At 37.0% G+C, this 24,517-nt stretch overlaps 1 long non-coding RNA gene across 1 annotated transcript; it reads left to right on the forward strand.

Annotated features, from left to right (window-relative positions):
* Positions 1-513: 513 nt before the first annotated feature.
* Positions 514-22,345, forward strand: LOC125096046 (uncharacterized). Its single transcript, XR_007126038.1, has 4 exons — positions 514-1,155; positions 3,271-3,383; positions 12,298-12,395; positions 22,252-22,345. It is a non-coding gene; the product is annotated as an uncharacterized LOC125096046 (long non-coding RNA).
* Positions 22,346-24,517: the final 2,172 nt, after the last annotated feature.

The following is a 24,517-nucleotide window of genomic DNA, read 5'->3' on the forward strand; positions in this document are numbered from 1 at the left end:
TTGCTCCATACTTCATATCCTGTTTGCAAGAACAGTATAAACTTTTTGCCCTGATAGTGGGAAGATTCCTAGATATTTTTCTAGAAAAAATTTCTAGGTGCATTACTCATACCCAATCCCTCCCCTGCTCAACCCCCATCCCCCACCCTGCCTCTTGGTTTTGGCCTCTAAAGGTGTCCCTTATTTAGTGTTATCCATGACCATCTGAGAGGCAATTGGCAAGAATGCCTATTCTGGGTGCTGATTTTCTTCATCATCTCACTTCCTGCAGGGTTGTGTGTATGTATCTTCATTTGTGTGTGAGTAGAGCAAGTGTGAATAGATTGATTGCTAAGTGGAAGCTCAAACACCATCTCTTAATCCCAGACACTGGGAAAGCAACTCTCTTAAAGTCAGATATTGTGTTCAGCCATGTTTCCTGATTCTAGAGCTGGAACCTGGAGTTATCTGTTTCCTAGCAACAATTCTCAGTTATATGTTCACTTCCCTAGCCCTTAATTTAATGACCTCCACTGAGGCATCTGCTTTGGACAATTTGAGACAATGGTTCAGGATGGGGAGGCACAATTAATCTGCACTTCTCCCTGCTATCTGTGCTTATACCATAAAAATAATTGTCTCCTGTGTCTGCCTGGTAGTATATAACAGGAGATTCATGGAAAGGGCCTGTGGGAATCAGGCTTCTCACATAACTCAATCTTATCGCCAATTTTGGTTCTGACTTCCTTAACTCTGCTAACACTAACAAGCTTTTTGTTAAATAATTTAGCTTTTTTATCCAAACAGGGCTCCAGGTTATTATATTCTCAGAGGTTGGCCAGAGGCAAAAGTATGACTTTCCTTCCGATGAGTCAGTTTTTAACACAGATCTCTATCTTTATTATGGGATATTACCAAATCTGTAAGAAGGGGAAAAATTAACAAACCACTCTGACATCCTGAATATCCCCTACCAAATCTCATAATGTAAAATCAGGTTAAATACATGGCTTTCCTGCAAAGTGTAATAAGCTTTTTGTCCATGTGTTTGATAACTAGTACTAAGAACTGTAATTTCCCTTACTTGGGATTATTGTGATTCCCACTGCCTCTCACACTACTTCTTACTAGGCAATTTCAAGTTTGGAATATGATAAATTTCAGCAACAGTTTAGGGTAAGTACTAACAGCTAATAACTAGTCTGAAATATGACAGTGGTAACTTTTTTACCCACCAAACTACATACTTCTTAGACACATTGTTTGTTGTTTTAATTTACTGTGCCTAACTACCATTTACTTCATGGTTGCTTCCTCTTTAATCACAAATTTAACTCAGCCTCCAATTATAGTTTTAGTAAAAGATGTTTTACTTTCTAATATAAATTTGTTACGAATATACAACAATGAACACTTTAGCTTTTCACTTCCATTTGCATTTTAACTTTCTCTAAGATAAAGGGCTGCAAAGACAATTTCCAGAGCAGGAAAATGAGAGAGAGATTGAGAGAGAAAAAAACACATATTTTGTTCCAGATATTTTTGTCCCAGGATAGCCAAAAATAAATCCATTGTTGGAGGAGATTATGCTGAGTGAAATAAGTCAAGCAGAGAGAGTCAATTATCGTATGGTTTCACTTATTTGTGGAGCATAAGGAATAACATGGAGGACATGGGGAGATGGAAAGGAGAAGTGAGTTAGGGGAAATTGGAGGGAGAGATGAAGCATGAGAGACTGTGGTCCCTGAGAAACAAACTGAGGGTTTGGGAGGGGAGGAGGGTAGGGGGGTTGGATAAGCCTGGTGGTGGGTATTATGGAGGGCATGTATTGCATGGAGCACTGGGTGTGGTACATAAACAATGACTCTTGGAACAATGAAAAAATTAAATTAAAAAAATTTTTTAAAAATCCATTGATCAAAACACCCAGAAAATAAACTCTATAGCCTCTTAATGAAACTCTTAATTTAAGTGCAAGAGACTGACATGATAATAGTGTTACTCTGTATTAAGACCCTGCTGAGTTCAGTTCCTTTTCCAAACTTTATGTCCAAATACTGCAGGGGCTGCCTCCCCAGCACCTGCTGGTCCTGCCTCAACTGAAGAGTGAAGACACCTAACTTAAGTCCTCTAAGCTAAAATAGAAGGGTATAAATTACTGAGAACACTGTCAACATTTGACTATCCTAAACCAAGAGATAACTTAGTCTACAAATACAATGCCTATCACTGGAACAAAAAGTATCTCTTTTTTTTTTTTTTTTTAAGATGCTTCTGATGCTATTCAGTCCTATGCTAAGGTCTCCAGATACTGCAGAAGGGTACATTCTTGTAATGGTTTCTAGATTAACTCTTGTAAGTGCTTTCAAATGCTGCAGCTGACATTGAGGTCATTCAAGTTAGGTCTGTCAGAGACTCAAATTTGCCCATTTCCTTTAACCATGCTTCTCTAATTTTTATCTCAGTTTAAAATGACTGGTGTGATTATGGGTTTGAAGTGAGCACATATTCAAATACTGCTTAATCTCTCTCCTTTGTCTGTACCAAAGTTATTTTTATTTTAAAATTTTCAGAACATTTATAATAGAAGAAATTGCAAAATGTTTACAAATAAATAAAGAATGCCATTAAATATCAATACTATACCAGGGAAGCTAAATTAAAATATAAAACCTAAATAATGGGGTGCCTGGGTTGGTTAAGCAGCTACTTTTGCTCAGGTCATGATGCTGGGTCCTGAGATCAAGCCCTACTTGAGCCCTGCTCAGTGGGAAGTCGTCTTCTCCCTCTGCCTCCCCATGCACCCCCCAACTCATACTCTCATGTTCTGCCTCTCACTCACTTTCTCTCTCTCAAATAAACAAAATCTTAGAAAAATAAATAAAACCTAAATACTAACAAAATAGAAAATGTATCAACCTTATGTTTAATATTCAATATATTAAGGGCCATTTAAACTTGGCTTAAATTATTATGAATTCTGAATTATAGACAATCCTCTAGTAACTCATTAGTTACTGACTGACAGCACATATTCTTGGACCACCATAATTACTCAGTAATTATTTATTGAAATGAATTGACCTTGTAACCAAACCTACTTTCTCTATTTGCTAGTTATAAGATATGAATAAAAATTCTCCAGATCTTCTACTAGACCCCTGTTTGTAACAATATAATCTGAGTTTTGGCTATAAAATATAATTACTAAAATTGTGTACCAATTTCAAATCTGACCTATTAAAATCTTCCCATACTGTCATTCTTTCCCCTTCCACGGTGATTCTGAAGCCAAGTGTTGATGATGTTGGAGCAAAACAGGAGAAGGACCCTAGGTCCCTGAATCTACATTTGGAGAAGAATAGGCTTCCAATCAGGACCATCTGCTTTAGACAGCTACATGAGTGAGTCATGTTGTTTTCATCATTTTAAGTCACTAACTATTTTGGATACTTACAGCATATATTGTCACCTTACCTAAGTCAGATCTTATTAAAAGAAAGAAAGAAAGAAAGAAAGAAAGAAAGAAAGAAAGAAAGAAAGAAAGGAAGAAAGAAAGAAGACGAAACAAACCTTGTTCCTTTTAATAGAAGGAATCAGTGATATCACCCTTTAGAAACAAAAAAACACTTCACTAGTCAGCCTTTAGAAGCATATGGCACTCTGTGAGTGTTGAAAGCTCCTATAGCTCTTTTTATTCATCTTTACAAAATCCCTATCCTAAATACTCAAAAGGGTTCTGGGGCTTCTGGGTGGCTCAGTCAGTTAAGCATTTGCCTTCAGCTCAGGTCATGACCCCAAGGTCCTAGAATCAAGCCCCACGTCAGGCTCGCTGCTCAATGGAGAGCCTGTTTCTCTCTTTCACTCGGCTAGTCCACCTGCTTGTACTCTTTCCCTCTCTTTCCCTGTGTCAAATAAGTGAATAAAATCTTTTTTTTTTTTAAAGATTTTATTTATTTGACAGAGAGAAATCACAAGTAGGCAGAGAGGCAGGCAGAGAGAGAGAGGAGGAAGCAGGCTCCCTGCTGAGCAGAAAGCCCGATGTGGGGCTTGAACCCAGGACCTGGGATCATGACCTGAGCCGATGGCAGCGGCTTAACCCACTGAGCCACCCAGGCGCCCCTAAGTGAATAAACTCTTAAAAAAAAAAAAAAAAAAATCCCTAAAAGGGTTCTTTTGGGTCTGGGGTATATATTAGTTTCCCATGGCTACTATAACAGTACCGGAAACTGGGTAGCTTAAAACAAGACATTATTCTCTCATAGATCTGAAGGCTAGAGATCCAGATAGCAGTCTCAGCACCCCCTTAAATCTCAAGAATCCTTCCTGCCTCTTCTAGCTTCTGGTGGCTGATGGCAATCCTTGGTTTTCTGTGATTCTATGTCCAAACGTCCTCTTCTTATAAGAACAATAGTCATATTGGACTCAGGGCTTATCCTAAATCATCGCAATCTCATCTAACTTGATCACGTTTGCAAAAACCTTATTTCCAAAGAAGGCTACTTTCTAAGGTTCCTAATGGACATGAACTCTGAAGCAACACCATCAACCCAATATAGTGTGGGAGGGAATAAGAAATAGATTAGAGGGAGAGAGAGGTCCACTGTAGTGTAAGTATGTGCATAACAGTCAGAGTAAATTTCCCAATATAAATAGTATCATCAAAGCTATTTCTTAAAATTTACAAATGTAAATGAAAGGTACACATTGAAACAGAGAGAGCACCAAGAGTGGCCTGTACTACAGCTGACAATTACTTTATCATATTACATTTTTTGAAAAATTTTTCAGGGTCAAGATTGTAGTTCTCAACAAATTGGTTTTGAGTCTGACTTTTAAATTATTATTCATATCAGACTGGATTTTTGGAACCTAATCTTATATTTATTAACTCACAATATACTACCATTCCATTAGTTTATACTTTCATAAAATTATATAATAACATCATTTATAAGTTCAAAATAAAAAATAAATGACCAAAAATACACAATGCCATGCAAAATTTCATTTCAAGATGACTAAGCATAAAATTTAGAGTTGCTTATTAAACTTGAAAATGAGAGATCAAAATACATGCACATGTCACTTTCTCATTTTCCTAATATCCCCTTTCTGCTGTTCAATGAATAAATATGTACATCCTCCCTTTCGTCAATCTTATTCCAAGAATTGACATGTTTTTGAATGAACTAAAATTTAAAAAAAATGAAATCTGCCTGTGTCAAAAAAAGATACTATAAAAAAAGGATATTATAGATAATACTATGTCAGTATACACTATGCCCCACATGTTGGGCTAAGCACCTGGGATATAATATAATAAATTGTCCAGATATACTTGAAGGCTTCCTCTCTTCTTTTTTTTTTTTTTTTAAAGATTTTATTTATTTATTTGACAGACAGAGATCACAAGTAGGCAGAGAGAGAGGAGGAAGCAGGCTCCCCGCTGAGCAGAGAGCCCAATGTGGGGCTCGATCCCAGGACCCTGGAATCATGACCTGAGCCGAAGGCAGAGGCTTTAACCCACTGAGCCACCCAGGCACCCCGGCTTCCTCTCTTCTTCCATGACTTGCCGCACCCTATATACAGATGGGCCTTTGATTATACCTAAAACTTTCAACAAGTAGAGCATGTTAGCTTTCCCAAGATACACATTTAAACGAGAATTTTACCCTAACATGCAAAGTGAAAGTCTTGAGCTTGCTTCATTTTCTACTTCAATTTTATGATCCTTGATTAGCTTTTTCAGATAGTTATAATAGTAAATTGGATATAATTGAGTGTTTTGAAACCTAGGCCAGCATTAAAATGAAGACTAAATTATTCTGATTCTTTTTTCCTAAAAATATGTAAGTTAAACTCTCAAATTTGAGAGGGATCCTAATTCTATTTCTGATTTGTACAGATGGGTTTGCATGAATTATTGTCTGTAACAATTTTTCTTAACTTGTCAGAAGCTAATCACAATTTAAAAAGGGATTGTCAATTGAAACCAAATCCAGACTCAGGTAAGGAGAAAAGGCTATTGCAATAAGGGGGAAGCAGACTATGACAGTAGAGAAAAACACTCTGAACTTAAAACATCTATAAACCTCTCAAAGGTCAGGCAGGAATGAATTTTATTTATAGGAATGAGTAAACAAGGCTAGAAAAAACCCTTGTGTGAAAGTGGGATAAACAGGTAGTGTGTTCAGGAATGTTTTTCTGTGAGGTGAGCTGATTCTCAGGAGGGACTCATAAAAGAGGGACCAAAGTTCAGCGGCCAAGCAAAAACTTACTAAATGTGGGTCAAGTCAGATAGCATAGTTTAACTATTCATTTATGAGCCAAAGAATAGGAGTTTGGAGGGTCTATGTCTAGCCTTATCAATACATAAGCAAAAAGGCTATCCATGAATCTTTTATCTAAGTTACATGCTGGTAATTATTTGCAGTAGGGCATTTCCCAGAACACAAAGTGGGGAGGGGAAGAGGAAGGGTGTTTACAGAAGCACAAGGCTCAGGTAAAATTCAACATTCTCAGAGGTAGTTAGGCCATATACTCTTAACCATTATTCACTGGATGCGTGAACTAAGTCATATATTTCAGAAGGTATACTGCATTCCATGTAACTGAAGCACAGGTAATTATTAAATAACATACGATTAAAAAATGGAAAACTTTATTAGTTTACTTTTTCTTCTACAAGTTACAAACACAGAAACACAAGCATCTTGTCCATAAAATCAGCGTGTAAATCAGGCAGTTAGGCATAATGCCTTCCTTAAGAAATAATACTCTTAATAGGAAATCTATTAAGTAAAAAGTCTTTCTTCTACCTTAAATTTTAGATTCTTTGTCAGTTGGTTAGAAATAATTTTATATGCTCTGTGATTAAAACTACTTCCCAAAAAGCACATGAATTATAGCACATAAATGAGTTGCAATTTAATAGTCCTATTTAATCTTTTGAATCTCATATTACTTTTTCCATGAACATGATTTGCTGAAAAGGAGTCACTTATATCTTATAGGAAGGTTATATTTAATACACATTAACAAGTGTTTAGTATGTACTTTTTCTCCATGTTAAGAGGAAGAAATGTTATATTTTTTCTACAGTCTTAATATGAGTCATATAACAGTTATCTTAATGAGCAATTCATTAGAAATTGCACAAATTTTAATATATAACTTAACCATTGAAAAAAGAGATGGCAATTAAAGCTAAAGAGGAGTTAAATCAGATTAAACTGGGGGCCAAGGAAGTACACAAAAGTAAGTTGAAGAGTGGTGATTTCGCTACTTACTACTCAGCCTTAGGAAAAATTCATGAAATGGGTATTTCATGATTATGATGTTTTTTTCTATGTACTCAGAGTTGTAAAAAGCATATGAGAAGCTATTTTCCTTAGATACAAGATTAACTAGACCAACAATAAAAAAGATGCTTACTTCCTTATACTCTTGCATGTATAATAAATGCTCACTGGAGATTTAATAGCAGTAAGAGTGAGAGAGGTGTTTTGCCAAATAGGGTTTGAGAAAGCTTGTGGGAATAAATCTACCTGTGTCATGGCTAAAAGAAAAGCCTCTACAAATTCTTCACCCTCTGGACATCTGGACCAACCAATGAAGAACTGTTGCAGTAACTATTTTCCCAAATGCACAGTATGTGGGAAGGAAAAAAAGTATTACAAATACAAGAGTCAACACTTTAAATAAAGATCACAAATAAAACAGCTGGAGGGGGGAGTAAAAAGAGTAATTAGAACTGCATTGTCCATCTGGAAAAAGCCTACTATCCTTCTGGTCATAACTCAAGGCTCTCTGAAGTCTTCCCTAATGTCCCTTGCACTCCTTGTTTCTCCCTTGCATGTGGGTTTAATTTATATAGTGTTTACTAGTTCTCCTGTATCTAAGAGATGAAAAAGAATGGATGTAATGAAATAAGTAACTAAAAGCAAGATATGTAGAATATATTTTTTGAACATGGCAAATAAAACTAAATCTTGCCATATCATCGTGCTCTTATATTATTTAATAAATGGAGTTAATATTTGGTCTATGTTTCTTGCATAAATCCTTTTTTTTTTGCATAACTATGATAACATTCTAACCAAGTAATCTGTATATTATTTTACATGGTATACACACCTGAAACTTAAGGCAACTGCTGCTATTCCTTTTTTCTTTGTGGTGTGCAGAAATGGTTAAACATTATGCTTCTGAAAAAAAAAATTTTTAAAACTGAGCATTTCATGCAAAAGGGGAAAAAAATATGAAAGCCCATATATCCTGAGCCAAAAGTAAACTATACCAGGTTTTGTGATATCTCTGTGCCATATCTCGGCATATGCCCTTTCAGGCCTACAATATAAGAAATTAAGAAGCTTAATGATTTCAACCAGCTCACAAATAAAAGAGTTACTTCAGCAACTGCTTATATTTTCTACATTCCTTTTGGAATGCCTGACTTAATTTAATATAGGGGATTCCCTGATTAAGGTCAACCTGTAATAATAACCTCAGCTTTGGAAAGCCTGACATGGTTTACTGAACATACATAAGATCTTGAATCTGTGTAGATTTCTAAACACGAAGTTGTGAATAAAATTTTTCATTAATTATATAAAACAATTACTACCAGTAAAATGGGAAAAGAAGATTAAAACCCTAAATTTTAGGATCAAGTAAAAACAGAAATCAGGAACCACACATTCTCCTTGGGATCCCTGTGAAACAACTTTAGGCACATCTGTAATTGCAGTTCCTAGTTCATTTTGAGAAAAAAATATATTATTTTAACAATCTTGACCTTGGGATGACATGCTACTTGGTTGCTTTTCAGAAATCTGCAGCAAAACAATAGAGCATGACTGTTCATTGGTGTTTTATCTACCCATTTTTACTTTACTTGATTTTTTAAAGATTTATTTATTTTAAATGATTAAGTGTGTGTGAGTGAGTGTGGGGAGGGGCAAGGGGTGAGGGAGAGAGAGAATCTCAAGCAGATTCCCCACTGAGCACAGAGTCTGACAACGTGAGGCTCAATCCCACGACCCATGAGCTCGTGAGTTGAGTGGAAATCACAAGCCAGACACTAAACTGACTGAGCCACCCAGGTGCCCCTATCCGTATATACTTTAAGTACAGAAAACAAATGTGCAGAGTGTGTATTTATACATACTAAAAATACATATGACATAGGAGTGAAATAATGGTATTTTACTTCCAGAGTTTTAAATTGTAAGAAAGATAAACATTTAGACAAAGATTTTCTTCAGTTTTGGAGCACTGATTATGCTTTTAAAACTTATTTTTTGTATTATCTGACCATCATTTGAAAGTATAAAGATATGCTAAAGAGCAATGAAATTTTCTATTAAGAATTCAAATGTTGCAGCACTTGGGTGGCTCAGTCGATTAAGCATCAGACTCTTGGTTTGGGTTAAGATCATGATCTCAAGGTCATAGGATCAAGTCCCTGCATGGGCTCCAACCTCAGAGAGGAATCAGTTTGCCCCTCTCTCTCCGCTCCTCACCCACTTTCACTCTCTCTTGGGTGTGCACACTCTCTCTCCCTCTAAAATAAATAAATAAATCTTTTTAAAAATTTCAAATGTTTTATTTGTGTTACAAAATCAAGTACCACTTTGAAAATGCAAGATGTTTTCCTGTAAAAATGCTTATGTCTATACATAACTAGAAAAAAAATATTGCCAAGAAAGTTTGTGTTTTTATATTTTTGGTATAAATTTAGATCTATCTGTAGCAACTGTATTTATTCTGCAATATAGACATGAGTTTGTATTTGAATAATCATTGCCTTAAAACACTTTACAGATTAAAATTTCTGTAACTTTTGTTACAACATTAGTCTGTGAAGTTGAAAGAGTTTCCCAGAAGACCAGATGTGTATTTAGGGTTTTATATCCACATAATTTGTATAAAATTTGGCTTAAAATATGTTTTTTTCGTCTCCTTCTGAGGGAAAAAGCTTAAACATAATGCCCTCCACAAAAACAATCTACTAAAACACTGTGGAGTTGCTTTGGAATTTTAATAATCTTTTGGAGCAGCCAGACTTATTTAGCAATCTCTAACAGGAAGGTGCTTTCATTAATTATTTTAATTTGTCATATCCCATTCTTTGAATAGAAAGGTGGATATGGATAATCAGTAGGAAGGAAAGAATAATTAGGGTGGTAGAATATTCCCTCCTCAAAACCTGAGGTTTAAGAAATAAACCTTTGGGGGCGCCTGGGTGCTTCAGTGGGTTAAGGCCTCTGCCTTCAGCTCAGGTCATGATCCCAGGGTCCTGGGATCGAGCCCCACATCGGGCTCTCTGCACAGCAGGGAGCCTGCTTCCCTTCCTCTCTCTCTCTGCCTGCCTCTCTGCCTACTTGTGATCTCTCTGTCAAATAAATAAATAAAATCTTTAAAAAAAAAAAAAGAAATAAACCTTTGCTGGGTAGACAAAGATTTATCAGAAAGGTCATAAAAAAGCACCAAGAGAAAAAAATTAAAAACTGAACTTTGTCAAAATTACAATTTTCAGTTAATTAAAGAATACCATTAAGAAATAAAGGGGCAGGGGTGCCTGGGTGGCTCAGGAGGTTGTGTGTCCAACTCTTGGTTTCAGCTCAGGTCATGATCTCAGGGTCAAGAGATCAAGCCCTGTGTCTGGCTCTGTGCGCAGCCAGGAGTCTGATTGAGATTTTGACTCTCCCTCTTCCTCTGTTCCTCTCCCCGCTTGATCATGTACATATTCTTTCTCTCTCTCTCTAAAATGAACAAATAAATCCTAAAAAAAAAAGAGAGAGAGATAGAAAGAAAGAAGAGAAAAAGAAAAGAAAATGAAGAGACAAGCCACAGTAAGGGAAAAAACAAACAAACAAACAATTTGCCTTATACATATCTGAATATATATCCACTCTTAAAGTCTTTTATCTTAAAGATCAACTATGAAAATGAAAGCAAAAAATACAATAAATATGGGCAAAAATTTGTACTAAAGCTTCATAAAATCAATGAATGACTAATAAACACATGAAAAAGCTCTCAACATCTTTGAGCATCAGAATAATGCAAACTGAAATTACAATGAGCTAGAATGCGTAAAGTTAAAAAGTGTACCAGAATGTTGGTAAAGTTGTTGAGCAACTGGAACTCTCACACACTGCTGGTAAGAATATTCTCCAAATATTTTGGAAAATTGTTTGTCATTTCTTAACAGTATAACAAAATAATATACTGTTACTACATAAAAACATGGCGTGTATACTCTGTGTGTGTGTGTGTGTGTGTGTGTGTGTGTGTTTACACCTTATGGGCCAGAAAAGTCACTCTTAGACTATGTATCCAAGAACACTGAAAATATAGTTCTCAAAATCATTCATATGAGGATTTTTAGACCACACTAATTCATAATAGCCAAAAACTTGAAACACCCTTAACTTTCCTTAACAAAGAAATGGATAACAACTTGTATATTCAAACAATGCGTTACTACTCAGCTATAAAAAAATATAAACTACTGGTACTCAAAACAACATAGATAAAGCTTTAAAAAAATATTAACCTAAGGGGGGTATCTGGGTGTCTCAGTTGGTTAAGTGTCAGACTCTTAATTTCAGCTCAGGTCATGATCTCAGGGTAGTGATGTTCAGCCCCGCATCAGGCTCCATGTTCAATGGGGGGTCGGAGACTGCCTCAGATTCTCTTCCTGTCCTTCTGCCCCTCCCCCTGCTATGTGTTCTCTCCCTCTCAAATAAATAAATCTTAAAAAAAAAAGATGATACATATAATATATGATGTTTTCATTTAACTTACCTAAGTTATCCATTTGTTATTATAAAAGTAACAAGTAACCATAGTGAAACAGATTTTTTTGAAGTAAATAGTATATAATGAAGTAAATTAACCTCTCTTCCGCCCACAAAGCTAATTCCATTCTTCTCTTTATCACTGACTACTAATGCTAAATAGAAAATACTAAAGATTTTATTTTTACTAGAAAACTGAAGTATGTCACAATTGAATTTCTGAGTACTTACATGCCTGTATTTTTTTTTCTATTCCTACATTTAAGTCTGGATTTAAAATTATTTCCCATGTGCATTAGAAGGAACAGATTCATTGTTCTCTAGAATATACATTATTGCTGGTTAGAAGGATGATAACAATTTGCCCCTTGCTTACTAAAAGTAACCATATCATTTCCCTCTTTTGAGGGAATACTTTCTCCTTTTAATTGAAAATTAAAACTGCAGCAAAAGTGATTAGGTTTGTTTCTTATTTATTTTGTACTTCCTGGATACTTTCATTCTGAAGATTCCAGGTGCTCAGCTCCGGGAAAATTTAGCCTATTAGTTCCTTATTTACCTACTCTATTCTTTCTGGCACTTTCATGAGATGGAGCTGGAAATTCAGTAAGTATTCTCTTTGAGTTTTGTATTTTCTTTTATGTATATATCCTTTAATAATAAAAATAGCTATAAAAGAATTTATGCTTATTGAGTATTTACTAAATGCCAGGCACCTTAAATTCCTTTGATGAATTATTTCATTTAATCCAACTAGCCATCTTTTAAGGTAAATATTATATTTGATCCCATTTCAGCAGATCAGAAACCAGAATATACTTAAGGTCAAGCTAGTTATCTAAGGCCACACAATTCAAAAAATTATAGTGACTGAAAGGTGAAATAGATTGATTGTATGCCTAATTACTACTCTTCTTTCCTCTTCATATAAATGTACATATTCCCCAAACTGTATTTTCTAATTACCAAACTTAGTCATTACCCCATCTATTCTTAAGCAGAATTTCTATTAAAATACATTGCTCTATTTTTCTTTATTGACACATAATTTATATAAAGTAAAATGTAAAGATCTTTAGTGTACGATTTGATAAGATATGATAAATGTGTATACCTATGTAGCCAACAGCCCCTTCAAAATATAGAACATTTCTATCACCCCAAAGATTTCTGTCATGCCTCTTTCCAGTCAACACCACCATCACCACCACAACCCCTCACCCACCAAAGGCAACAATTGTTCTAATTTCTCTCACCATAGATTACTTTGTCTGGTCTTAATCTTTATATAAATAGTCATATGCTGCACACTCTTTCTCTGTCTGGCTTCCTTCAATCAAATCTACTTCTGTGAGATTTTTTTCCTTGGCTTCATGTATCAACAATTCATTTCTTTTTATTATTATGTAGTATTCACTTGTACAAATAGAAAATTTGTTTTTATGCTCTTGTTGTGAGAACTCTGTTTTTGCCCATTATGAATAACATTGCTAGGAAATTCTTGAACAATTCCTTTGTAGATCTATGCCTTCCTTTCTCTTTGGTGAATACCTTGGAGTAGAATTTCTGGGTCATGTTGTAGGTAAAAAAATTACAATATAAGAAACTGCCAAATTTCCAATTTCTTCTCCCCCCCCCTTTTTTTAACAAGTGTAATATTTTCTAGTATCTGTCTAAAGATCCTTTACATGTGACCAGTAGATCAGAGCCAGATAAAACTACAGCCTTGGATAACAAAGTTAACTTCAGTATTATCCTGGTAAATGTTTAGCAACTTTTCTGGGACTAGTTGGTATAAATAATCCCATCATAGCCAATTTCAAGCTACCAACACAACATCAACCAACTCCCAAAATTCCTAAAAATTTCCCAACCAGTTCTCCCAATAGAAGTTAACTTCAGTCCCCACTTGTACCTATCAGGTTATCTTAGGCAACAGGAAAAATAAAGCTAGGTGACTCACTATGTAGCCTCACCCCTTCTCAAATCTGTCTGTGGGTATGGAATAGATAAATAATAATGCTTATTTAGTGCTAACTACTATGGCAAGTAACAGGCTAAATGCTTCCGACCCACTAACTCTGTAAGTCATTTAACACCTACAACAAAGCTAAGGACACTTTCATTGATGAAGAAACCGAGGCATGGTTAAATGAAATGCTTTCCTTAAGTCCTACACCTAATAACTCATAGAGCCATAGAGCTAGCATTTCAACCCAGGCACACTAGCTGACCTTTGTTTTAATACAGCGTTGCCATTCTTCTAGAGACAACACAAGATTTTGTTTTGTCATTGAACTGCTTGTTCACTGAAACCCTGATTAACTGATATTTGATAGATGCCTGATAATGTAAATTATTTAATTACATTTTATACGGGCTTTACAAATCCGCCTAATATTTTATTAGTGAAAAAACTCAAGACATTATAATTATATACAAAGACAAATCTGAAATCTAGAATCAAGCAATCATGGGAAAAGAATGCCTTTATATTGCATTCAAAACCAGTTCAAGTTAAATTACCATTATCTTAAGTCAGTTCTAAAAATGCTCTGGAAAACTGGGTAAAAGATGTATTTGTTTATTCATAAGATTCTACATATATAACAAATTGTTTCTGCTTTGAATTATATATATGTGTGTGTGTGCATATATATATATATATATATATATATATATATATATATATATAATTTTATATATCTATAAAGCAACTTCACTATAGAATAAAAACTATGTCTCAGGTTTACCAAAGTTCAGCCCGTGGAAAAAAACCGAAACGTCAGTGTCCTCAGCAAAAACTGATCCCTGAATGTCAAAGCCCCAAGCAAGACTGACTTAAGCACACTAGATAAAGCGGCAGGGGAGCCGTTAGTCTTGTCAAAAGCCTGTCCGCCCCCAAGGTACTCTTGGTTAGGAGATACTAACCTTCGGACCTGTCTTGCTTTGAGCCAGGCGTCTTAGAAGTTTCCAGGCGGTCTGGGGCAGGCGAGGCTTCAAGAGGGACCGGAAGAAAGGATTTTAAAAGAGGTCTTAGGGCCTACGGTGGCCAAAGAGGGACACGCAGAGACGACTGCTGCAAGGCGAAGCGACTCACGCGGCCCATAGGCGGGCCTCAGAGGTTGTGGCTGCCGAAACGGTCCCTGGCCACAGCAGACAGGCCGCGAAGGACTGCGGCTCCGGAGCTTTTGAAGGTCATTCCGGCTTGCAAGCCCATGACGTGCAGCTTTCTGGAGGAGAAGGACCTCAAAGCCATCTATAAAAGATACGTCTATAAAAGATAAGCCTCTACTGCTGCGCCATGGAGCACGTGGACGATGAACTCGTCCTGCGGGATCTGATGCACCGAGGTGTGAAGCTGCTGGACTCATACTTCCGCAGCGCGTGCGAGATGGACTTTGGCTTTAACCTTAAGAAGGCCTTCTTCCTCGGTATGAGATTTCGATGGGGGGATGAAATCCAGGACAGCTTCCGAGAGCGTGTGCTGAAGGCTGGGAGGCAGGCTGACCAGCTGCAGGCGGAGGAGGAGCGCTCTTTCTGGAGGTGGCTGGTGTAGCCGCCGCCCCGGCCTTTGGAGACCTGGGGAGCTGGAGGAGAGGCGGGATGTGAGCGGCTGCTTCTCTTACATGTTCCTCAGAGGACCTGGCTGCCCCTGATCTGCTGCCTTACCTTCTCTCGCTCTAAGCTTTGGGCTCGTGACCCTCAAACATTACCTCCCTCCACTGCCTGCTTCTGTTTCCCCCTTTCCCACTCAAGATTTTAGGAGCAAGGAGGCAAGAAATTATGGCCCAAACAGCTGCTGTTTGGTTTTCATTTCCTGCCTTTGCAGAACTAGTGTCATTCCAAACTTCCTCCCCTCCCTGAAAGCTGCAAATATATAAGTATGTCAGGTTGAAGGAAAAGGTCTGGGGGCTTTCTCCCTGCACCAGATCTTATTTCCACCTCTCCATCACCCAGTAGCTCGGGCGTCATCTTACTGTGTAGTAAGAGGGAATTCCCTTTGCCACATCTGCCTCTCCCACTTAACTTTTTGGCCACAGTGGGGCCTCTGTGTAGTGCCAGAGGCAGAACAATATGGTTACAATTTTTCTAATCTTGCTACTTTGTGGGGGTTTGGGGAGACCAGGCCGGTGTCCCTCTTTCACTGCACGTTCTTGGTGAGGCGGGAGCTTTGGGGATGGAGTGGGAGAGTGTCTGACTTTGTTTCCTTCCCTCTGAAATAAAAATGGTGGGGGGCAGGGATAAAAAGTTACTCTGTAAAGACTATCAAGTGGGAGTGCCATCAGGATTTCTCTGAATTCTTCTTAATAATCTAGATCTCCTAAAGCTGAAATCTGAGATACTTTGTTTATCATTGTACAGATGAAAGTGAATTTGGACTATGCAAACTTGTGCCTCTGTATTAAGTATTGCTTCACCATTTTACCCTCACTTTTCTACCTTCTTATACTTTCAGTAGAAGTCTCCAAATATTTTCTGAAGTCTGAGCCTTGCATTTCTTACATGCAAAAACAGTACTTTTCTTTTTTTAATTTTTTTTAAGATTTTATTTATTTATTTGATAGACAGAGATCACAAGTAGGCAGAGAGGCAGGCATCGAGAGAGGAAGAAGCAAGCTCCCTGCTGAGCAGAAAGCCGGATGTGGGGCTCGATCCCAGAACCCTGGGACCATGACCTGAGCCAAAGGCAGAGGCTTTAACCCACTGAGCCACCCAGGTGCCCCTACTTTTCTTATTTTAAAGTCTAACTCCTGTCACAATGTCAGCACATTGTAAGAAGTACAATATTAATTTTTTTTTTAATATTGGAGGAGGCTTTCTTCCTCTCATTTAGAAGAAATGTGCCCTTCCTATCCAAAACTGGATTTACTGTATATCTAGTCTTTTTATTTGCTTTATTTTTTACTTTGTTAGGAGTTATAATGTGGTTGTGGATGAATAAAATATGCAGTTTGATTGATTAGGATTTTAATCCTGGCTCTTCCAGTTCTCATCTAACTTTAAACAAATTATTTAAATGCTTTTAAATTCACATTCCTCTATATAAAATGGGATACTGATACCCATTTCATAAGCTTGGTTTTGTGTTGTAACGTATACTTAAAATGATCAACACAATGCCAGGAACACAATATAAGTAACATGTAAGTTACATAACTAACATAAATTACACAAGTAACATGATTTATTAATTTTTACCTTCCAGTTTGTTCTCCAAAATAAATTATTTAAATTATAGCTTATAATAAGTTATATCCTCAGTGTTCTCATAACGATAGTGCAGATATTTACTTAGCTCTTATTTTATTTATGTAGTGTGGCCTCCGAGTTCAGGACATAAATTGATTAATCAAAAAACTACTTTAAGCTAGAACATAGTGAACATTCAGTGCCATATAGCCAGTTTCCTCATTTTTCCTCAATTTAAACTTCTTCTTAACTATAGTTACATTTTTGCAACCATGCCCAAACCTCATAATCTCCCATTTCCACCTCTAGCTTTTCTATTCTTCTGAACCCCCTTGATATTTTTTAAGCAGTGTCTCTCTACTCTATACACATTCCTACTTCTATCCAGGGCTTTGTGGTTATTTTTGAAGTAGTGCAATAAATTTCTACCTGGCATACCTGCTTCTAACTCATTGTCTCCTAATACATTGTCCACACTAAGGGCAAGTAATTTTTTTTTAAGATTTTATTTATTTATTTGACACAGAGAGATCACAAGTAGGCAGAGAGGCAGGCAGAGAGAGAGAGAGGAGGAGGAAACAGGCTCCCCGCCGAGCAGAGAGCACAATGCGGGGCTCAATCCCAGGACCCCAAGATCATGACCTGAACAAAAGGCAGAGGCTTTAACCCACTGAGCCACCCAGGTGCCCCGCAAGTAATGTTTTTAAACTAATCAACCAAAAGTAAAATTTCTGTGCTGAAATTTTTTTTTCTAATTTCGTTTATGAAACTCCAAACATCTCCACATGAAACAGAAACTCTTTTCCAATCTAAAATCTGTCTTTCTCTGTTGACCATGCTGTTGACTACCACTGCTGTACTCCAGGGAGGGGCTCTGGGTACCATGGTCTCCCAGGCTCCCTGCATTCATGTGTGCCCGTACAGTGCACAGGACCCTGCTTCTCTGTTTCTCTCTTGCTGACGTCTAGTAGGACTCCATAACTCAGCCCAGATGTTACTTCTCTAATGCTTCTCCCACAATGGTCCTGATCTCCTGTGTACCTTCACCTCTTCTGACAGTGGTATGTGTTGATCTGCTTACAATTTCTGCCCCCTAGATAGACTATAACTCCAAACTAGCATATTGTCTGGCACATACTAACACCAAAACTAATCCCTTGCCTCCTCTTCCTACCACTACAATCATGACTACTGATAGAATTTATAGGTAAAATATGCTGAGAGGTTACTATGTGCCAGACATTGTTCTAACATATTTTCCTCCATGTATACCTCACTGCAAAGGCTATGCCAGGTACTATAAATGTCCCCATTTGACATATCAGGAAAGGGAGACATGGAGACAAAAACAGTTGAAGTCATCTGCTCATGGTCACACAGCTACTACATAGCAGACCTGAAAGTCAAGTTGGGACAGTCTGGTTTCAGAGCTTCAGAACTCAGCCTCTTAACCACTATAAATTACTGCTCATAACTGCACCATTAACTTCTCTGAATAAATGCTTTTCTAAATTGTAAATGTAGTTGAAATAATCTATATCTTTGAGACCACATTTTAGTTATATGAAGTATTATATCGTTTTAAGTTAAATTAGTTCCATAATAAATTAGATATAGGTTAAAAAAATGTCAAATAGAAGTTTGAACAATGATACAGTGAATGCTTTTGATGAAGACAACTGAAGTGTATGGTTTTCATCTCCAAATACTAGCCCTAATACTTCAGAAAACTAAATTAGTGATAAGAAAATGTACTACACTATAAGGGTAAAATAGGAAATTAATAGTGCTTATCCTAGGAGAATTGGGTGGGAAAAGCCTCACAGAGGAGCTCATAGTTAGCCTGGGGATATGTAATGAAGCTACAAGAGAGAGAAGGCAAAGGACCCAATTCAAGTGGACTAAAGCACATGAATAGAAAAATGGAGCCATGAAAACAGGAAAGAAACTTGGTATGTTGAAAACACTAAAGGTGTCAAAAGGAGTGATAGATAGTCCTAGGAAAGTAGAAGAAGACAGTTTTGGGGATAAATTATGAAGAGTATTCCTAAGGACTCTCCTAAGGAGGCTACCCTATATTTTGCCAGGAAATAAAAGCCAAAGGGTTTTCAAGCAATCTTTCTTTTCTTTCTTTTTTTTTTTTTCAAAATAACTAGTTTACTATAAAAGCACAGATATTTCTAAAATGAAAATAAATGAATCTGATATAATCATTTTTAACACCTAGCATATAAGTATAGTAGGTATGAATCAGAGTCCAAAATCTCTAGTATGTTAAGAAACGTAACTTTATTTTCCAATAAGCCAAAATGACTTCTCTTATTATGCTCCATTCTACCAGAATGACAGGAATTTAATTACAGTCATTTGGATTTTAAACCCTTCTCGGAATCATGACCAGTCTCTAAAATTTTAGAAGATAATTAAAGGGAGGGGCATTTTGATCCTCTACCACTACTTTATAAAGACCTTCTCAGTCTCCAGTCAAGCCTGGAACCCTTGTACCATATCCTTTTATCTTCCTGAATTTCTACCTTTGGTCTTTACTAAGATTATAATTTAAAATATAATTATGTAAATGTGCAGTATCTTCACTATCCCTATGGAATATAAACTCCCTGAAGTCTGGAGCAGAATCTTTCTGTCCATCACTCTGCTCTTATACTTAGTGCCAGTCATGGAGAGTTTTAATTGTTGCATATATTTTAAAAGAATTAATAGATGAATTAAATAATACCCCAGTGGTCAAACCTTAAGCAAATTCCAGATCAGTGGGAGATTATTTCAGGACAGAAATATGTAATTACCATCTACTGACTTTGCATTTCAAAAAAATTTGTTTGACCCATTTATTTGGTGAGATTTTATTGAAAAGGTAGCTTTTCTTAGAAACCGTGACTTATGCATAAATGACCAAAGTGAGAAATAACCTGAAGAAAAGTTATTGTCAGTCTCATTTGTATACCTGTACAAATAAATGAAGACAATCCAAGTGAGATTAAACAGAAGGTATTAATTCAGAGTTTGATGTAGCAAAGGACTCAGCCACTGTCACTTGGCAATGAGAAACTTCTTAGTAGAAAAAGAGATGACATCAGGTATGTTCTTATCAGATGTTGTTGACGAGGGGAAGCTAGAGGCAGGCTAATGAGAAGTTAGGCATCCGATGTGATTGGTGAGGAGCACAGTTGGCTTTCTTTGATTAGTCCTGAATTGGAATCATAGGGCAAAGATAGGGAAGCTGGCAGTCACTGACCAAGTTCTGACTGTTTTGGGCTATTTGCTTGCAAGGTTGTGATTTACTTCCCGACTGGTTACTCTAGAGGTTGTGGGTCAGAGTTCTATTTTCATTTTACTGCCTGGCCCTTGTGCATTTGTATATTCAGTCTCTCATTGCTTATTTTTTTAAGGCAGGGTTAGCTGATAATGGCATTCTAGTCACACTTCGTATTTTTTATATTTAGTCATGCACACATTTCTTTCTTTTTTAAGAGTTGATTTTTTTTTTAGAGAGAGAGAGAGAACGTGCACACAGTCATGGCATGGCAGGAGGGGCAGAGGGGCAAGGAGAAGGAGAGAATCTCAAGTAAACTCCCTGCTCAGTGAAGCCTGGTCCAGGGCTCAATTTCAGAACCCTGAGATAATCACCTGAGCCAAAACCAAGTTCAATGCTTACCTGACTGAGCCACCCAGGCACCCTGTAGTCATCTACCCATTTCAAAAACATTTATTAAGCACCTGTTGGGTGCCTGGGTGGCTCAGTTGGTTGAGCGACTGCCTTCAGCTCGGGTCATGATCCCGGAATCCTGGGATCGAGCCCCACATCAGCCTCCCAGCTCCACTGGGAGTCTGCTTCTCCCTCTGACCTTCTCCTCTCTCATGCTCTCTCTCACTGTCTCTCTCTCAAATAAATAAATAAAATCTCAAAAAAAAAAAAAAGCACCTATTTACTTTCAGTAACACTGCTAGAGAGTGAGGATATGGTGGTGAGCAATTCAGGCACCATAATACCATGCTTGCTTTCAGAGTCCTTACTAATCCGTGACACTGGTTCAGACCAGCTTTGAAAGCATACTAGCTACTGTATTTAAAAATTTATGTTTTGTGCAAAACTGTTACATCAACTGAGTTGGTTTCCATTGCAGGTAATTGAAAAACTCTTGTCAATAATGAAGATAACTGATAAGCTTATGTAACTGTAACAGTCCTGAATCATTGCAGGTTTCAAGCACGTTTTGACCAGGGCTGTGCTCCTGCTTTTCTGTACTTTTTTTTTTTTTTTAATTTTACTCTCCTACATCTGTCAGTTTCACATTCAAGCTGTCCTCAATCATATGGGTTAATGGTTAATAGTTTCCTACCTCACATCTGTTCTACATACCATACAGAAAAAAATAAAATTTCTATTGTAACCAACTACACAAGAAAAGCCCATTGATTGGGTCCTAATTCTGTATTAGTTTTCTATTGCTGCTGCAACAAAATAACACACATGTTGTGGTTTAAAATAACACACAGTTAGTCTCTTACAGTTCCAGAAGTCTGTCTGCTAGACTGGCTCCTTCTGGAAGCTCAGAGAATACAATCTATCCCTTTGCCATATTCAGTGTTTACTGGTGTCTTCTGGTGTTTGTTGTTTGTGTTCCATGATTTATGGTCCCTTTCTCTGTCTCCAATATGTACCACTCCAGATCTCTACTTCCATTATCACATAACCTTCTCTTTGCTTTCTGACTCTTTCTGAATCCTTCTAATAAAAACCCATGTGATTACACTTAGGACCCAAGGGAAAGATTCAGGATCATCTCTATACCTCACATCCTTTAATTACAAATACCAAATCCCTTTTGCTATATAGGGTAATAGTCACAGATTTGGGGCTTGGGCCATGGACATCTATGGGAGGCCATGATTCAGCCTACCACAGATCTCCAACCTTGCTTTGTGCTAACTGAGATAGGCATGGTATAAATCAAATCACTAAGGCAAGGGGGCTGAGGTGATAGAGCAAACTGGAAGGCTGGGAGCAGAGTCAAACTCACCTTAGTTGTATGGCTGCTCACAGTGGACACTGTGGATACATGCTGGGAAGGCAACAAACACTTGTCCATTTCTGCCATTATCTGTAAAACTAATAATAAAAGGAACATCCCTGGGTATGCATGGGTACCTAGGGTAAACCTCCAATGTAGAAAATTAAGGGGAAGCTGGGCACTGAACAGAATAAGAAGAGAACAACCTCTAGGAAATACTCTGTTCTATTTTCAAGGAAGAAACATGTGACTTATGGCTGAATAACAGAACCAAGGAATTAAAAGTAGTAATGACCCAAGAACAACAAAGCAACTGGAGGAGATAACAGGAGATAGGTAAGTTTAGAAATATTTTCATGAATAAGTGTGTGGGAAAGGGAATTATGTAAATGCTGGAAGAGGAGAGAAAACTTAATTAGCTATATGGTATTGATATGTCAGTATTTACTGCTCAGAGAATCTTCGGCCAATCAATGTCCTGAACTAGAAGACCAAGATAAAATACTTCATAAAAGAGATGGATTTTTAACATTTTTACCACATTTAACTCTGGCAGTCAGTGCTTCTTAGTAACAGCTGTGATACTTGATTTTTCAAAGATAAACCATGTTTTAAAAGTCTAAAATCTTCAAAGATATTATGAGAATTTCACTTTGATGTAAATTATAGTTTTGCCTCTCCCCACCTCTTAGAAAATGTAAGGGGCATGAAGGAAGAATTTTGAAAGGCAACGAGAAATCAGTAAAACTGTGTGAATAGGAATAACACATTTTTAACTGCTGTGAAAACATATATGGAGAGGTTTACTTAAAAGAATGCTATAAGTTCTTAATTTAAAGTAATTATTTCAAGCTAATTCAAAATAAGCTTTTTTACTTATGGAAAAAACAAATATTTTTTCAGATAATTTAATGTCAAAATAAAGTTGCTTTAATTTTCATTTAGGCTCAGTAAGAAGTGTTACCCTATAAACTAATGTACCCAATTCTCACAAAACTACTAATTTTTCAAATTCATAAAGTAATAGTTTCCTCCTAAAAATCATTGGTAGAAGGTTTTACCTTTATAAAATTTATTTTCTCAATCAAATTATAGTAAATTCCAGAGACCATCTCCTATGGAATCATTATTTTATTTTATTTTTTATTTTTTGGCATTTTAAGATGTCACTGTAGGGGCACCAAGGTGGCTCAGTGGGTTAAGCCTCTGCCTTCGGCTTGGGTCGTTATTTCAGGGTCCTGGGATCAAGCCCAGCCTTGAGCTCTCTGCTTAGCGGGGAGCCTGCTTCCCCCTCTCTCTCTCCCTGCCTCTCTGCCTACTTGTGATCTCTCTCTCTCTCTCTCTGTCAAATAAATAAATAAAACCTTTAAAAAAATTTAAAATTAAAAAAAAAAAATACAATGTCACTGTCATGTCCAAAACCAAACTCTATACATCAGGAAGATGAGTTCATTGCAAGACTTCTTACCTGCAAACCAGGAAACTCAAGGTTAATGGAGCAATGATTTCCAGGTTGCTCACAGACTGAAGTTTTTTCTTTTTTTCTTTCTTTCTTTCTTCCCTTTTTTTTTTTTTTTTTAATGTGGAAAATGTGGAAGTTATTTGGCTTTTTCAGCTGATTGGTTGCCTTGTGGCCTTCTTCCTTATTTGGATCAGGGTTGCTGAGTCAGGGGAACAGGGGAACCCAAAGATGATAAAAACAAACTTGGCATTTGGGGACTGGTTGACATCCTCTGCTAATTTCTGAGAACTATAAATTCCTGCAACTTCAGTAAGGTTGAGTTTCATTTTTCTTTAATGTACCTGCTTTGGCCAACTCCATTTTGTCCCTGACATAAGTGACTCCATTTTCATTCTGGTCCTACAGTCAAAAAGGATGAGAAGCATTTGTACAGGTCATTGTTTCTTAAAAAGGAGGTATTTAGAAACTAAGTCCCGTAATGTATTCTAATAAAGTAGATTTCTATGAAATTTCAAAGGTACCATAATACTGTGATGTGTAACAAGAAATAAGTATATGGTCCCTGGCACAGAAACCCTAAAACTCTTGAAATTTTCTGTGATGAGAGCAATGTTGTGTTAATGAGGTGATTTTTGGAAACACTTCAAGGATGAGGGCCCTGTTGCTTGTGGAGCCAAGGCTTCCTCCAGATTTGTATAGAGGGAAGAAAGTCTAGAGATAGAATTCAACCACCAAAGGCCCAAGATTTCATCCATCATACCTATATAATAGAACTTACATAAAAACCCAAAATGGTGGGGTTTGGAAATCCTCCTGGTTGACTAACAGGTGCATGTTTAAGGAGGAATCAAGAGGGTATGGAAGCTTCACACCCTTTCCCCATACCTTGCCCTATGTCTCTCTTCCATCTGGCTGGCCATGAATTATATCCTTTTATAATTAGCTGTGCTACTGCCCCTCGGAACAATTTGTTACTTAAACTATAACCCCTGGAGGATTTTACTAGTTGCCAAGCACATTTAGATATGGCCTTAAGAAAA

The sequence above is a fragment of the Lutra lutra genome, chromosome 3 (assembly GCF_902655055.1).
Source record: "Lutra lutra chromosome 3, mLutLut1.2, whole genome shotgun sequence".
Classification (NCBI taxonomy): Eukaryota; Metazoa; Chordata; class Mammalia; order Carnivora; family Mustelidae; genus Lutra; species Lutra lutra.